The 18,497-nt window shown below is 38.9% G+C and overlaps 1 protein-coding gene and 1 long non-coding RNA gene across 2 annotated transcripts in view; one reads left to right on the forward strand and one right to left on the reverse strand.

Annotated features, from left to right (window-relative positions):
- LOC110368152 (NLR family CARD domain-containing protein 3) overlaps positions 1-18,497 on the reverse strand; it is a 445,883-nt gene that overhangs the window by 188,815 nt on the left and 238,571 nt on the right. The window lies entirely within an intron of this gene.
- On the forward strand, positions 1,485-7,521 carry LOC118561517. The gene is made up of 2 exons (XR_004930100.1): positions 1,485-2,083; positions 6,405-7,521. It is a non-coding gene; the product is annotated as an uncharacterized LOC118561517 (long non-coding RNA).

Genomic DNA, 18,497 nt, shown 5'->3' on the forward strand with positions numbered 1-18,497 from the left:
GATTTGTAGAAATCTCGGAAGGTGTTCATACTTTCAGGATCATATGATGTATTACCAGTTGAGTCTGCAACTGCAAATACAGTTGTTGTTTTTTTGTTTATGTTTAGCTGATTAGCTTCAAAGCTTCTTGACTTATTGCTATGTTCAAAGTTTTCTATTCGAAGTCTTTGAGTCAAAAATTTATTTTGCTTTCAATATATTTGTTTAATTCAAATTTTGCTTTATTTATTTTAACCAGCTTTTCCTCTTCCTGAGAGGTTTCTAGTAACTTAAACCTGTCCTCTAATTTCTGTATCTTTTTGTTTTCTATCTTATTTTAATGAGATGAGAATGAAATAATTTTACTTCTCATCACTGCTTTCCCTGCCTCTCAGAGGATATATGTAGTCCAAGTATGAAACCAATTCTTCTTTAAAATATTTGATAATTTCTTCATCTTTAAGCATTGATGTATTAAGTCTCCAGCTTTTGTTTTGTGGAGTTATTTTTTACTTATTAGGGTTAAAGAAAAAGAAGCATAATCACTTACAGAAATTGGATGTATTACAGTATCTGAAATATCAGACAGCAGCAAGCTGCTAATTAAGAAATAGTCCAAACGAGAGTAAGAATGATGGACATTTGAGAAAAAAGTAGATTCCTTACAGTTAGGATGAAGACATCACCATGCATCACAAAAACCATAAGCACACGTATTGTTTGACTACATTTAATGATTGCCAACTGAGTCCCTGTTTTAATCTACCTGTATATTTCCTCATTTAGACCAAAGCTGAAGTCGATCCTGATTAATTTTATCAGTAATTTTCTCACTCACACCTATGGTGAGTGAGAAACTAAAGTTGGAAAGTGCATGTGTCAGGACTCCGTGGGCAGCTCTGCCTTATTTCCTCTTCACAAGGGGCTTCAGTTTGGCCTGCTGCCAAACTGCAGCCTATTCCTATAGGGACATTCTTTCCTTATAGGAATAGATATACTGTACACAGACCTAGGTAAGATTATTTTGAAGTGGTTGTGATTCTCTGTTCCTCAGGAAAGAAGCAAATAAATAAGATAAAGGAAGACAGAGAACTAAGAAAGTCTGGAGAGTGAGAAAGGGTGAAAGAAAATTAATTACAGCCTATACCTCCTAAACCCAACTAACAAACATACCGTGCCAACATGCTCTTTAGCTGTGCATACATTTAATTTATCATCGTGTGCAGTTCTATTTTCTTTTAACAAGCATCACATACTTTAACACTAGGAGTCCCCGAGATATGTGCATTTTCGTCAGCCTCCGGTCCCCCCAACAGTACTTCACAACTCATGAATACCTTTTCTGATGTATATGCCCAATTAGCGCTGTCGTTGGAGAACCATTCCACCCCCTTCAGTTTCAGTTTTAGTTCAAGCCTCTCTGTTGACGAGTGTTTTACCTGAGAGCGGGGGGGGGGGGGGGGAGGAAATCCTATTTGTAATTAAATATAACCAGGTCTTATGGACGAATTCATCTTTTATTATTGCCAAGATTGAATCCAGGTTGTCTTAATAACAGAAATCACTGCCCAAGGAATGATTAGTTCTAGAATATTTGTACTGAATCACAACAAGGTAAAGTAAGGCCAAAGGAACTTTAGTTAAACTACTCTTGGCTCTTACTCTGTTTCTGTCTTTTTCCAAAGTTCTGTTTATAAGACTTCCTAGAAATGGAATAGCACACACACCATTTCACACACACACCCCTCCAACTAGGGAGGGAGGGCTTTTGGTCCAGAGCAGCGCCTGTACACAGTAAGATGTCATGTTCCTATTTACGTCATACTGTATCCCTATAAAGGCTGAAAGTTACCCCATATTGTTGGGATTGTTGGGACTTCTGTGAAATGAAGATGATTGTAAGTCCAGAATAAACGAATCCCCCTGCTGGTCACTGAAGAGAAGCTGTGGTGTCTGGTCTCGTCTGTCTGTTTTTTAAGGTTAAGTCCTCTCCCACATAATTGGCGCCCAACGTGGGGCAAAACAAGGGAGAGGAAAAAAAGGCTTTCCACAGCACCTACCTCCAGTGGCAAAACGGGACCCATTGAGAAACAGAAAAGAGGAGGTAAGTTAAGCATACCTCTCTCTTTATTTTATTTATTTATTTATTTTTTTTAACATAAGATTTGCCACACAGAGGTTCTGCTTTGGAAAGAGTGTATTGATTTTAAAGGCAAGACAAGTGAGGCATTGCTGCTTCTTTTTGTGACCACCAGCTGTAATTTTCCGCGGAAAATGGATTGTCATAAAATACGAAAAGATGAGGAACGTGGATTCCAACACAATTGACAAACTCGACAATCTTAATGAAGTGACTTGTTACTCCCAGCCGCTTTAATCGTACGTCTCGTTAGAAAACGCTAGTATGACGACGAATAGAAAATGGATCGGACCATGACGGTTTAAGCTGAAGTTTTCTAATATATATAACTTTTTAGAATCAAAAAATCATCGTGAGGGTGATTTTAGAAACATGGGCTGGTCGGAGTCTTAAGAGGTGAAGCCTCTGAGTAAGCCGTTCTCTCTAGCTCGCACCCGTTTGTACGTGCGAGTATTTGAAAGATCGGACCGAACTGAAGTTGTTTTGTGAAGCTGAGATCTCCGGTTTAGGCTTTGAGGTGAGAAAAAACCTCAGATTAAATTTGAAATAGTAGGCCTGTTTTGAAATGCATGCAGATTTTGTTGGCCGGGGCCCAGAAGTTGTAAGCGCTTGGAAAAAGAGAAATGAGGTTTCTCTTGGATTATCCGTGTGGCCTTAAAGAAGTTAACTGCAGTCTGGTTTAGGTAACGAGGTGAAAACCTCCTATCAAATTTGACATAGAAATGCATGCAGATTTTTGCTTGGAGAAAGAGAAATGAGGTTTCTCTCGGATCATCTGTGTGGCCTTAACTGCAGTCTGGTTTTGAGTACTCTGGTTTAGGTAACAAGGTGAAAACCTCATAAAATTTGACATAGCAGGCCTGTCTAAAGCACGTGCAGTATGAACTTTTTTTACGCTTGTTTTTCTCCTTGTATTATGGGTCCGTTAAAATTACAAGCCAAAATTCACTGTGCGCACACATATAAAATAAGAGAATTGGACATCTGGACCACCAGGAAAGCCACTAGTTTCCCAAAGAAGTGAGATGAGAGAAATGATTCAGAAATGAGCGATCAGGAGTGAGAGTGTTTGAGATGCGTGTGCATGAGACGTCTATTTGTGAGTCAATACAAGAGCTCTGTTTGACTAAAACGCATGTATTGAACTGAGTTTGTTTGTTGTATCTTTGTTCTTCTGTTAAAATTCGCATTGTCTGAAGTAAGGGTAAAATTTGTCATATTTGATGAGTGCATGAAAACTTTTATTTTTCCGTAAGAAGATTTTGCTGGACCAGGGTGTGTGTATTTGTTGAGCTGCTGTATTAAGCGTCCCCCCCCCCCCCCCCCCCAAAATGTCAGTGAGAGCCTACTTTTGCTCTGCTTTAACCCTTTGGTACCTCCTTGGCAACCCTTCTCGTTTGCCAAATTAAACTCACTCTGTTCAAAGAACATTAACCCATTAATAGCCCTTCTGTCGTCATTTGGGTTTACTGGACCGATCACTGATTTTGAGTTTGAGTTGAAGCCTACTTAGAATGGAGGTTTAATTGGACGTGTGATGTGATGTGATGTATGGGGTTATTTGAATGTGTGAAATGCATGTGATAAGGTATTAACATTGCATGTTTGGCTTTAAGCATTAACAGCTACTTCAATCGTAATGCAGAGCAAACTCGCTGTGTGACAGCAGACACACACAGGCATGCTTTTAGATAATTGCTGATAAGCAACTTATAGAAACACAAAACTGTTTAACCTTAGTAATCAATAGAATAAATGCCGGCAAGACTATCTATAGCATACAAAAGTTTGTGTACGTTTGTCTAAGTGTTGTTTAGGGGTATTTTGTGTAAATGTTTAATCTATGTTGTGAAGGTGGTTTATCGACAGTTGTCTGACGTTTTAATGTCTAATGTTTTAATAATAATGTTGATAAGCATTATTAACGTAATGACATAATGGATCAACGAGAATTTATTAGTGTAAACAAAGGTCATAAGTTTTAGCTGTCCACAATGCCTGATGTCTCAGTATTCACAAAAGTCCGGACTGAAGTGAATGTTGGCGAATTGCCTTAAGATTATGCATTGGATTGTACTAAATTCTTAGGAATACTGGGGTGTCAGTCAGACTGGAACTCAATTGTGAGGTTTATTAAAAAGAATCATCATCCATAAGCCTTCGTCAGTATCAGGAGTATGGGTGGAGAAAAAGAAAAGAGAAGAAAAAAGAGGAACACCATTAATGATGTCTGTGTATTATGTGATAATGATGTCTTAAGAACTATGATCATTAGACTTTTGGTATATTTACGGTAACATATACTTGAGTTAATGGTTTAGATAATTAAAGTGTAAATATTACTGAACTTTGCGGTTATGCAAAAACTTTGGAAGTGGTTGTGTCTCTCCTCTCCTAAATTCCATGATTGACACAATACCAGGAGCTGCAGAGCTCTCAGAGCAAACTGCAGAGAGGAGAGGAGAGCAGCAGAAGGGGGGGCTGAGACTCCCGACTGCACATGGGCGACCCTAGAAAAAACAGGGCCCCAACATATTTGACGTCTGTCGAATCACTATGAATCAATAAACCATAAAATTTAAAGAATATGGGAAATCTGGATAAAAAACAATAACTTAAACGGGAAACTGAAAAGGAGGCTTGTGATCAAAAGGTACTTCTAAAATTAGTTCTCTTTTGGTTGGTTCACCATTGGGACTGATTATTAAAATACAAGTTTAATGTAAGCTACAGCTAAATATTGCAGCATTAACAGTGATTAATAAGGTCTAATTTGAATAGAATTAGAGTTGTCAAAGAATAGGTTGTGATAATTGTCATCCTTACTAAAAATAATAAAATAAAATAACTTAGAGTGAGAAGTAAGATGGTGATTTAATTATTTTGCCATTGGGAAACCTCTGTGAATTTATGTGATAACATCCAAAATTATAAAATGACTTCAGATAATTGGTTAATTTTGGTGCAGAGGAAGTAATGAACAAAATAGAACATAAGAAAACTTACGGAATCAACTCATAAATCTCTAAATGGTGGATCTGATGAAAAGGGTTGCACATACTGAAATGGCACTGAAGGAGACATGCCTAATGAAGCAGCTGACTGGTGATGGTATAACCTGAGGTTTGTCAACACGGAGAACCAGAACAAAATCTTCCTCAGCGGGAGTCCTGTATGGATTCCAGAGCACTGGCTCAATGCCTGCTCAGACATGGAGCAGCGAAGGACGCTCAGGCCGTCAGGAAACACGGCTGAGCAAAGGAAGCGGTCTCCACATCCGTTGACAATGACCAGGAAAAAGAGCTGCAGCACACTGATATTTGTGAAAACCCAGCAACTGAAGGTCCACCACAAGAATTAGCACAATCCAATCAATTCAATAAATTCTGGAAGTAAAGTAAAACAAATATTGAGAATGGCAACCAGTTACTATAAAGTAACAAAATTACATAAGTGGCTAAAATTAAATTGTCCAGTGTAATTATTAACAGAAAATTCCCCTTCCTCAGTAAAGTTAACATTTTATTTTATTTCTTTGAAGGTAAACCAGCAGAGTGTTGAATAATAAAGACGATGGGTTCTCCTATGACAAAGTAATTAATTACCTCATGTACTGTTAATTCGGAAATAGGCACTTGTAAGAAGAGGATAGCAGGTTTTGAGCATTACAGAACAAATTAAGTATTCAACACTAGAGTGTCACGTTATGATTAAATGACACGAGTTGATTGGGAAAGCAATAACATATGTATTTGAAAACAGAATTATTCTGCAAGAAAAAGATTAGAGTCATAAAGTAAAAGAATTTGGTTTGAAGAAATTTCAGAAATAGTATTGAACCCTAAGAACTAAGTACTTTTATTTATTTCCTTTAAACTTAGACAAGAAGGACTTGTTATTATTGCTGGCTTCTCTTTGCCATTATACTAATATTTTTAAAGTGGTTTGGAACAAATTCTGCGAAGAAACACAAATCACAAGCCTCTGCTCAGTTCAGTGAGTATTTTATTTCAGTAATTAAAACCTTGGGTAAAAGTGAATCAATCTGTGACAGCAACCCGTTTTTTTTGGTATAACTATAAAAATCCTAATGTAAAAAGATACATGGTGTATTTGTAAATGCTTCATTTGAAAATTGAGTTTCTCACTGGGTAACCAGACTCAGCCAAAATAAAAAAGAGTCAATGACTGGATTTAATAGAGTAATGACAGGACCAGGTTTTGATTGCATGCTTGGCACTAACAACTCAGTCCTGATTGAGAGCACTAACTGTTCTGTCTTCAGTCCTGTTTTTCAGAAATTGAGATTCTGTCCGGTTCTGGCCACCCTTTTTCTGATGGAAGACATCAAAAAAAGACGAGAAGAACAGCTGTAAATTGAGCATGGAGAGACGGTATGATAAATTATAAAGTGAAAATCAGACTTATGTCAACCTCTGATTTAAGCAATCAAATTTTCAAGTAACTTAAATAGATCTCTCTGGCAAAACGTTGTCAAAAGGTTAGTGTAATAGTTGTTCGCGTAAACATATTATTTAAGGTCACATGGATGCTTGTGATCATACCGGTAGGACATAGAAAACTAATATTATAACTTAAATCTAGGTCTTACCTTTGAGGAAAGTAGGTTTCCAGGCAATAACTTAGGAAAAAGGGAACTCAACTTTTATTAAAAAGAAATGGGAATAACTACTGTTATACGAACAAGATGTGGAAGATTATTTAGCTATTTCTGGGAACAGTTCCACAAACATTGATCAACAGATAACTTCATCTTAACAGTTGACCTCTGTTGGTAAACACAGGGTGTCATGTTCTGGACTTTTGCTCCCTTTGCCTCGCTAGCGAGGACACACAGACCTTAGATGTTTTCCCAACTTCTGTACAGATATTTCCTAATCTCGGCAAAGAAAACTGAAAATAAACAATGTTAAACTAGTTATTGAGTAGTAAATTGGGTTACATTGCTGAAACAAAATTTTAAGTATTTTAAATAAGGTTACTTTTTCTCGAAACTGAAATATTATCATTATTAAAAGAGAAGCAAACATTAGCCTGAATTATCTTAAACTTGGAAGAGACCTGAAGTTTCAATGTGACGTTCCTATTAACTCTGCCATAATTCTACTTAAAAGGAAGATAAAACCTAGGTACTTCTCTATAAAAAGGATGAGAAAGAAAAAGACGAGTTATACGCTATTTCATAAAGAATGTGTAAACAGGAAACGACAAGAGAAGGTAGAACATAGCGTGAGTCCCGTCTGTCTCTGAGGAATTTTCCTTTCATTTCATTTCTTTCTTTTTTTTTTGTGCTTATGACTCTGGATTAAACTCATTACACCTGGCAATGGTACGCAACTCTTATTGCACGATTATCCAAACAGTTGGACAAGATGTGGGAAAAAAAAAAAACAGTTTTCCTAACTGTGCACATGCTGATTTATAAAGTATTTATGGTTGTAAAAGCAAATTTTTTTTTACAGAAAATGTGTAAATTCCACAGATTTACAACAGGCAAATTGAACAGGATAAGTATACGCAGAACAAAACCATTCTGATTAATCTTGGAATTGCAAAAAAGGATAATGACAAAAGGTTTATGTGTAAGTTATATTTTAGTACTGTGAATGGAATTATAAACAATTCTAACTAAATTACCCGAGTTACTAAAAGAGGGAAAAACTGGTTGAAGGTCCAAACCTTTCGTGGAGAAATAGAGCGAAGATTACATATATGGAAAGTAATTGCACCCCACGGTCCCGCTGCAGTCTGTGTCTGCCTAGTCCCTGAATTTATTTCATCCTAGCAGCAGCCGACAGTTAGAGAAAACATTGACAGTTTATCCTACTATATGAGAAACGCTGTACCGATCCGTTGTGGTGAAGAGAGAGCTGAGCCAAAAGGCGAAGCTCTCGATTTACCGGTCGATCTACGTTCCTACCCTCATCTATGGTCACGAGCTTTGGGTCGTGACCGAAAGAACGAGATCCCGGATACAAGCGGCTGAAATGAGTTTTCTCCGTAGTGTGTCTGGGCTCTCCCTTAGAGATAGGGTGAGGAGCTCAGTCATCCGGGGAGGACTCAGAGTAGAGCCGCAGCTCCTCCACGTCGAGAGGAGCCAGTTGAGGTGGCTCGGGCATCTGGTCAGGATGCCTCCTGGACGCCTCCCTGGAGAGGTGTTCCGGGCACGTCCCACCGGGAGGAGACCCAGGGGAAGACCCAGGACACGCTGGAGGGACTATGTCTCCCGGCTGGCCTGGGAACGCCTTGGGATTCCTCCTGAGGAGCTGGCCCAAGTGGCTGGGGAGAGGGACGTCTGGGCCTCCCTACTGAAGCTGCTACCCCCGCGACCCGACCCCGGATAAGCGGAAGACAACGGACGGACGGACGGACGGACGGATATGAGAAACGCTGCGTAAAACTATTCATTAAGTGACTATTTGATTAACATTTATCTCTTGTTTGTTCACTTTTGAGCTTTCATAGACAAGTAGTCGTTACAAATACCTTAAGATGGAGATGAAGAGTTGTTCATTCACAAGTTTGGAAAGAAGTTTGGTAAACATTAGTGAGGTCGGACTGACCTCGGAGTAAAGAGAGCGATAACATTGTTTAACTGTAGTGTTCCAAAGATAAGTCAAGTAGCGGAATTAATCGGTCGGTTTGTGCTTTTGAGCCAAAACGTTTACCAGGAGTGAAGCACGGGGTGCCAACAACTGGAGACATCTGGACACTATCTGGCTGCTTAGTTACTGTTACACAAAGACTTACGAGGACCACTTAGGAATAAAGTGACAAAACATGAGTTAAGCATTCAATAAAGCGGCATACTGGTTATTAGTGTCTAATTTGGAGTTGAGAAAAGAAGCGGCAGATGGAGAGGACGTGACCATTACAGACCATAAAAACTCAGACCTATGTAAAATCATGACAACTAAAACAGGTTAGAATGTGAGGGTTTTTGAGAAAGCTGGAGTAAATGTACTAATTCTTGAATATTCTTGTCAACCGCTCGCACATTAATGAGTCACTGGCTGAGAAGGACGGACTCACCAAGGAATAAAGAAGTTGATGTTTATATTGAAACTCATCGCTCTGTTTAAATAGGGAATCGTTCTGTTCAGAATGTTCTAGGATTTAAAGAGCCATTACGTGTTCACAATATCTGAAGTCCTACATCTGGAAACACTTTCAAGTTACAAATTCAGGAATGGTGATTTCTATGAGGGTTGTAGCCACATCAAATCTAGTCTGAATGATTAGCACAAGATCAGGTTCAAAGTAAAATTATTGTATTAAAGTCAAAGTAGGTTTAGAAGCTGATGATGCAGTCAGTATAACAAACTATAAAAGGGAAAACCTTTTTGTAAAGTGCAGGTAAGAATAGAGAGAAGACAGGGTCTTCTGCTTCTAAATCAATGATAGCGTTTAGACAGAAAACATTGAATTTGTAGATGTTTGGAGCACCGACAATAACTTACTACATACGGCATTTAAAGGGTAAATAGGCAACATGTATATTTTTTTAGAGGAAAGTAAAAATCAAGCGGTTACAGTTACTCTGATGAACACTCTGATCATAATATTGTGGTTAAGGACATAAGGGGGGTGTTTAGAAGTTATTGGCATACTTGGTTAAGAATAGAAGGAGTAAATTAACACTAAATAAGAAGTTAAACTCAACGTGGTAAGGGCGACTCACGTGGAAGTAAATACTATTTAGTGGTTTAAACTAAACATTATTGAATGAATCTGAGCAGTCGGTTACATTTTTGGATTAGGATTGCAGTGCAGTAAAGAGTAATGAATAATTGAAACTTTTTTTTCTAAATTCCTGAACAACAGAGAATAGAAACATATCACTTAGTTTTACTTAGTTCTGGAAGGAAAAGGGGGCCTTAACTTCTAACACTTCTTCTTCTTTTCTTCTACTTTTGCTTCTTTATCTTGCATGAAAACCCTGGTCACTAAATTTTAATCGTAAAGATGAATATTTCTGTTAGAGATATCTTTCAGGAGCAGACGGAGAGCAGATTTGCACAGGAGAATGGCTGAATCTGGGTACTGGCGGAGTAAGCCTTGTGAACATATCCTTTCTAAATTGTGAACTTTGATGAATGATTTTGAGACAAATGAGGACATTGTTAAACCTTTTGTTTGATAAATATGTGTAAGGTCACTATTTTGCCGTTGATGTGGACTTTAAGTTCTAAATGTGCTCATGTATTTTTTATTTTTCTACTGTTCCTATGTCCTGGAGTGGAGCATGGTTCATGGAGGATGGGATGAATTGTCACCGAAGCGGACTTTCATGTATGGGCTGATAATATAATGAGAAAAGGTGATGTTATTAGAAAACAATTCGAACAATTTTTCAGTAAGACCATTGCTTTAGCTGCTGCAGGTTGCATGTTCTGCTGTGGCTGAACACTCTACATTATTTTTAACCATTCTGTTCTCTATGTTCTTAATATTTTGTTTTTAATTGAGTCGGCATAGTTGTTGTTTTTGTTTTGATTTACGCTTTCAGGTGAGCGATCTTGGAAGGTATTTAAGTTTGGAAGTTCAAGTCGAATACACACAAAAAGATAATGTTGCAGGATAAGTTAAGGTGCAATTACGAATACACAGAGTGTTGTAAGGTTATTAGTGAATTCTTACAACTTATACTGAAACTGAAATGAAATCAGATGGACACTAAACATCAATGGTAAAGAAAATGTACATTAGCCCCATTGACATTTTAAGGATATCATCATGAGACTAGTGAAGACTCTGAGCTGGGAAACCATTGTAATATACGATACTGGTTAGTTTTTCCTGTCTCCTTAGGGCAACACAGGGACGTAGAAGGGCGGGGTCCCTCTTTGTGTGCTGGACTAAGGGACTCAGAGGCATGATGTTTGCAACAGAGGGGGCCCTGCACCAGGACTGTGAGAAAGCAGTACAATTTAATCAAAGGATCCTGGAGAGCGACATACGGTGTCAGCGACATGAGGACAAGGACTTTGCCACACTACGAAGCTGCCAATCCCACCAAATGTTATAATTTCTGAGTTTATCTATGCTATGCTAAATCCCTGAAGTTTTTGATTTATAAGGTGCATCATGGGGATGGTTTTAAGTGGATGTTTTTGGGCGGTAGCCATAGCAACTGAATGATGCTATTACACTATTCTAATTTTTTTTTTTTAATTTTGCTTAATATGTTTGTCTTCTTTCCTGTTATTTTTAAGATGTTTATGTCTTTTTACGACATTGTGAGTACCATGGCTGGGTTTCTGAGCCATGCTGGTCGGTCAGGTGGTCGGCTGGCGGACGCCCGTGGGGAGGGGTCCATGCAACAGTTTTTACCCTGAATAAACACATAAATACCAGCGACAGGGATTTTTCGGTTGCATATGGTCAGAAATAACTGGCATATGGAAAAACAATGGACATTTTGTACATTCGTATATAGTTCAGTGCATGTTTTTATTTTATTCTACATTTACGACCATACATTACCAATTTTTCTTTGTTCTTTTTTCTGTTTGATACTCAAAGCAAGTATTTTTACCCTTTTATATTCCTCTATTACTCCACATTTACATTATTCCATTTTTCTTATAGTTCCCAGTGTGATTTTCCCTTGATATGGCTCACGTAAGTGAGCCAAGGGGGGATGTATGGACGAATTCATCTTTTATTATTGCCAAGATTGAATCCAGGTTGTCTTAATAACAGAAATCACTGCCCAAGGAATGATTAGTTCTAGAATATTTGTACTGAATCACAACAAGGTAAAGTAAGGCCAAAGGAACTTTAGTTAAACTACTCTTGGCTCTTACTCTGTTTCTGTCTTTTTCCAAAGTTCTGTTTATAAGACTTCCTAGAAATGGAATAGCACACACACCATTTCACACACACACCCCTCCAACTAGGGAGGGAGGGCTTTTGGTCCAGAGCAGCGCCTGTACACAGTAAGATGTCATTTTCCTATTTACGTCATACTGTATCCCTATAAAGGCTGAAAGTTATCCCATATTGTTGGGATTGTTGGGACTTCTGTGAAATGAAGATGATTGTAAGTCCAGAATAAACGAATCCCCCTGCTGGTCACTGAAGAGAAGCTGTGGTGTCTGGTCTCGTCTGTCTGTTTTTTAAGGTTAAGCCCTCTCCCACAGTCTCCGTCATCAGTGTCACCAACACCGGAATGATTTCAGACAGCGGAGCCACTAGCGCAGCGATCAGCTGATAACTGATCTGTACAATGAAAATAGCTGCATGAGCTGGAATGCTGTAGAGAGGGAAAGCAAGAATATTTATACAACTAGAAAAATTTCTGAAGAAATTTAGCAAGGCGCCTGCCACTTGGTGCGTACCGTACCGTCAGAAATAGCAACAGGAAGCAACACTGCGAATTTCAGCTTCCTACGGTCTTCACAGCCCCCGCAGCGGCCGTCGAAAGGTGCCATGTTAAGTCAATGGACCTCCTAGGAGCCTCTTGCTAGCAGCGTTGTCATGAAGACTCACTGACAGCTGCAGCCCTCTCTCTGTCTATAAAGGCAGTAGAACCCTGGCTAAGCAGAAGTTTCTACCAGCTTCCTAGAGCTACTTCCAATTAGCAACATGCTAACCATTAGCCGCTAGCATGATTGTGTTCAGTATCACTGGGTGAGTGTACTCTGTTAGTTTGGTCCAAATCCTGTACTGGGATGAGCCTCAAATAGGGAGAAAATACGTTGTTTATAACGTTGCCATGGTAACTCAAAATGGCGGGTGGTACAAAAAAATACTTCATGGGATCAGCACACATGTTTAAATATACACACTGTGGGGATTATAATACAAATCTCTTAGTCTCCCACACCGGTTTTCGATCCCACGACCTCTTTCACGCAAAGCCTGCACTTTCCATCTGAGCTATACTGTAGCCATATATGGGCATGCATTTCCTGGGTCATAAAGGGTTTGGTCCCCCATTGAAAAGCATTGGATGTTTGACACCTCATAGCTTAAAGATGCTTTATGTGACGTAGCCCAAATTTTTTGTGGAGCTTTCTCTCTAAAGGAAGTACAGACTCTGTGAAGCAGAAATTGGTGAGACCTTGCTAGAGGTACTTCCGGTTAGCAACATGCTAACCATTAGCCGCTAACATGGTTGTGTTTGGTATCACCGGGTGAGTGTTTGGTCCAAATCCTGTACTGGGAAGTGCCTCAAAAAGGGGTGCCAATACTTAATGTCACCAAACGTGACCAAAGTTAATGGGTCAGATTGGCCTCCTTTAGCAACTCAGCCTCACCACATCTGGGCCCAGAACTCAACATTTGACCAAAATGGTGTGTAGTGCCATTTCCCACATGTGGGTGGTGCTGTATTGGCCAATTGGGTCGTGTCTGGTTATCATGCCAGGTCCTGTTGGAAGCAAAGGCCCAATAGGAAAGCATGTGAAATCCCAAATGGGACAGAAAAGTGACACATGGCTGAAAGTCACATGAAAATTTTAAAATGTTAAGAGGAAGTGACTGTGCGAATTTCAGATTCCTACAATAATCACAGCCGCTGCAGCGGGCGTCGAAAGTTGCTATTGTATCCCAATGGAGCTTCTCCCTCTGGCCCTCAGAGTTCCGTCGTCATGGAAACTCACTGACACACCTGCAGCGGGCAATTATACAGAAGTGCAGACACTTTGTGTCAGAGACTGCCTATTGGATTATAATGGAGAACTTTGCCTCGAACAACGCTTCATATCTCCTGATCCATAAATGGTAGAGACGTAATTTTTTCTGCGTTTAGTTCTTAACGGATAGGGGAAGAAGAAAAGCTATCGTTTTTTGCTGGAAAAAGTTTAATAAAGGCGTGAAAAATTATGATATAAAGGAGATTTTTATGGAATTTCAGAAATCCTCTAAAAACATTCCCGAACAAATCGCTGTAGCTCAAAAAGTATAAGAGATATCAAAATAATTATTTCACCTTGAGTATCAACTCTTTTGAGGACTATGGCGTTTGTACAAGAATCGGTGTAGGCACAGCGACAATGTAAAAAAGTGGATGATGAGGGAAAATGCAGCTCCAAAGCGTTTTTAGGATTTTGCACATTCACTACTCCCGAAGAAATTGTTCCTGTGGAAAAACCGTAACAGTTATCCACAAAATTCCTTTTTTGTGAGTGCCAGAAGGGTTGGGACATTCATGTGTGAAAGTCTCATGCCTGTACATAAAACAGTTTAGGAGTAGCGACGATGCGAAAACATGTGATGTTTTGGATTTTCAATTTTCATTTTTCAAAACCGCTCCATAGGAAATGAATGGGGAAGGTTTCGGGTTTGTGTCGGTCTGAGGTGATTTGCGAAAAATCTATAAATGCCACACCAATGAGGGTTACATTTCCCAAATCCTGACAAAAATACCTACGTTTTGATGTATAATTTGTCTACGTAGAGTGAAAATTGAGCGAGTAAGGTCAAGTTGTTCGGAGTTTTGAAATTTTAAAAAAAGCTAGAGTGGGCCACTCTAGCGGTTGGAGAATTCCGTCATTGACTTTCATTGTAAACGATGATTTTGCTGATTTTTGGACATGAGCTTTGAGGAGTAACTGTGAAGAGACGATAACAGATATCCACATCCCGTTTTCACTTCTGAGTACTTCACAGATATATCTACAAACTGGAAGTTAAACGGTGTTCGTAGGTGAAAGCATGACGACACAGTTCAGCTTTGAAAATGGTCATTTGGAGGCTTTTTTGAGGCTTGCTTTCTACCCAACTCCATTCATTCCTCTGGGGTTTTTTGGGGGTGGTTATTCGCTTATTGCGTTGCCATGGTAACTCGAAACCCCAATAAAAGTAGTAGCACACTATTCCCGACCGAGCCGCACGTTTTGATACCTATATTGTGGGGGTGCACGCTATGGTTCGGGCCGCATTAAGCGTCAAACAATTAAGAATATTAATAAGATAGAGACGCGTTTAGAGGTGCATAGTAATAGGTGCCTCCATGCATTTGCATGGGAGGCAGTGCTGTGCTTCGCAAAGCACTGCCTCCTCATTGCAAATGCTATGGCAGGCGCCTAATAATGAAAACTACAAGTCCCCTCCAAAGCTTCCTCTTTTTGGTGGATATTGGTATGCTGATGACCATCAGAAACTGCACAGTCCAGCAGGGTCGCAGAACAGAACAGGGCTGGAGAATGAATGTGTATGAGTTGATGGCTTTCATTGCAGTTCTGTTTATGAAGGCAGCACAGGGGAGTGTTGGCGCCATGTGGGATTTGCGGTCCAAAGACTTTGGGAATTCACACATCAAAGCTGCAATGCCTCGAAATTGGTTTCAAGATCTAATGAAATATCTGCACTTCGACAACAAAAATACTTGGTTGGAACGTGTGAAAACGGACAAATTTGCTGCAATTTCAAAAATTTGGCAACAGTTTGTACAGAACTATGTGTTGTCCTACAGTCCAGGGCAACATATTACTGTTGATGAGCAGTTATTTCCATCAAAGGTTCATTGTCCCTTTCTGCAATACATTAAATTCAAGCCTGATAAATTTGAAATTAAGTTTTGCAACAATCGCGCATGTTTTGTACAAGGAATGCACAGGGTCTAAAGACAGTCAACGAAAGTTTATTCTGCGACTTGCAGATTAACTTTGTTACAGGTTTATGCAGGAAAAGGCAACACAAGAAGAAAATATGAGACAGCATCGTGAGATGAAGAGACATTCTCATGGTAAAACAGCACAGTGCCAGGTGTGCAATTCTGCAACAAGAACCACAGCACTGAGCGTTGTGTGCACTGCACAAAGTATACCTGTCGCAAATGCAGGAAGGACTTTGTGGAAACTGCTAAATGGGACAGTTGTAGCTTCATATGTAGTGCTTTTCCTTGGGTGAAATAAATGTTACTCCAATACTGAAGTCATACTGTTTGTTGTTTTCTAAGCTGAAATGTTGAATGACATGAAAAGGTGAGACTAGACAAAATACAATTATTCTCTAAGTTGTTCTTCCTTTCACATAGTGAGCTTTGCAATATAAATAACAGTCCTCTGTTGGTGAACGGACAATATAAATAGGCTCTGCCTTGCCTTGTTGGAAAAGCATGGTTATGACCTTTTCTCAGCTCAGAAACTAGGGTCTGTATGATATCTGGTTGTTCAATAGGTTTGCCTAAATAAAATATTTAGATATGACTTTGTAACGATCAGAGAAAGCGGACCCAGAATTCAGCCAGACCAGCAGAGGTTTCTTTAAAAAGAAGGATCTTTAAAACCAGAAATCAAAAATGGAGACAAAACCCAAAAAGCCTTTTGCAACAAAAACGGCAGAAAAACAAACAGTCCAGTTGGGCAGGCAGGGCAGGAACAGACAAAATCAGGATGGCTCAGATCACTGGAGACAAAGGGTCAAAAATCCAAAAGCAAACCAATAAAACAGAAACTTTGCAGGAGGAGACTCACTCATTCTCAACAAGATGACCTGGCACTGATGTCTGGTCTCAACAGTTTATAAGGAGGTGGAAACAGGTGAAACCGGTGAGAGATGATTGCAGCAGGGGAGGAGTTAGGCAGGTGTGCAGAGTAAGTAATTAGACCAGACATCAGTGCTGAGGCTTAAAACAAGAACAGATCAAAAAACCAAACCTAGGGACAAGGGTGTACGGTCGGAAGAATTGGATTTGGAGCGGCGCGGGAAAAACAAAACATAAAAATATATTGGATTTGGAAAAGGTGGATTTGGCATAAACTGGTATGTGAATGGTTCTGGTGGAAATGGAGGTAGAAATAGAGGAAGGTATGGATTTAGAAGGGTGGACGCCAGTGGGGAGAGGAAGAGGGAGAGGACATGGAAGAAATAAAACGGATGAAGGAAAGGGAATTCAAGGCAGTAAACGAGAACTGGAAGGAAGTAGTTCGGATGAAGAAAGGATAGTTAGGAGGAAACTTGTGAGGGAGGAATTTAAAATAATATTAAAACTTAAAAATGAACAGGAACAGGATAACATCAGCCCCATTGTGGTGTCAAGAGAAATAAAAAATAAAATTGGAGATGTTGAAATGGTAAAGATTTTGCGAGATGGAAACCTATTGGTTTTCTGTAAAAATGAAGAACAAATGAATAAGGCTTTAAATGTGGATAATATTTGTAAAAAAACTGTGTTGGAGAAAAAAGTGTTGGGAGAAAATAAAAAGATTAGAGGAGTGATTTATGGGATCCCTCTAGATGAAGATCTTGAGAAACTTAAGAGAAGTATTGGGGGTGCAAAAGTGAACAACTTGAAAAGATTGTCCAGAACAATAAATGGAGAAAGAGTAGGAAGTTTATCGATTCTCATTGGATTCGAAGAAAAAGAATTGCCACAAAACATTAAAATAGGTTATCTCAGTTTTCAGGTCAGACCATATATCCCTCCACCAATTCGTTGTTTCAAATGTCAAAGGTACGGACACATAGCAGCAGTTTGTAAAGGAAAGCAGAGATGTCCAAAATGTGGGGAAGATCACAAGTTTGAAGAATGTAAAGAAGTACAAGAAAAATGTTGTAACTGTGGAGGGCAACATAGAGTTACATATGGAGGGTGTGAAGAAAGAAAGAAGGCGAAAGAAATCATACAGATGAAAATGACAAAAAACATAAGCTATGCAGAAGCAGTTAAAAATGTGAAGGAACAGAAAGCAAGAAAAAGTGAACAAACACCAAGTCAAATTCCATTGCAAGCCAAAATACATTCAGAGGAAAATATCACAATATCAGTAGAAAAACTAATATTATTTGTAGCTTATGTAATCAATTGCACTGACCAAGCAAAGCATAAAACTGAGAAGATTAAAATAATAGTGAGAGGAGCTGAAAAGTTTTTGGGGTTTAAAGAAGTATCATGGGAAAATATAAACAAAAAGTTGGAGGGAGATGGGAGACCAGGACCATCAGGTGAAAGTAGTTTATGTTAATATTACAGTGGAACGCAAGAAGTCTAATTGCTAATGGACAGGAACTTAAAGGTTATATTGACCGTCTTGAAGATCAACCAGAAGTTATTTGTGGTCAGGAAACATGGTTAAAAACAACATTAGATTTTGTGATTAAAGGATATAATAGTATAAGAAGAGATCGACAGGAGGGAGGGGGAGGAGGATGTGGAATATTTATAAAGCAAGGGATACAATATCAGATATTAGGGAAAGGCAAAGAACTTGAATTTATAGTAATTGAGATATGGGAACAAGAAGGTAAATTTAAAATAATAAATTTTTATAATCCATGTAAAACATTATCAATTGAAATAATGGAGGAGTTAACTGAATATTTGGAAGGGAAAGTAATTTGGTGTGGGGATTTTAATGCAAATAGTACATTATGGGGTAAATGTAATGATAAAAATGGACAAGTT

Source organism: Fundulus heteroclitus, unplaced genomic scaffold (assembly GCF_011125445.2).
Source record: "Fundulus heteroclitus isolate FHET01 unplaced genomic scaffold, MU-UCD_Fhet_4.1 scaffold_65, whole genome shotgun sequence".
In the NCBI taxonomy this organism is placed as follows: domain Eukaryota; kingdom Metazoa; phylum Chordata; class Actinopteri; order Cyprinodontiformes; family Fundulidae; genus Fundulus; species Fundulus heteroclitus.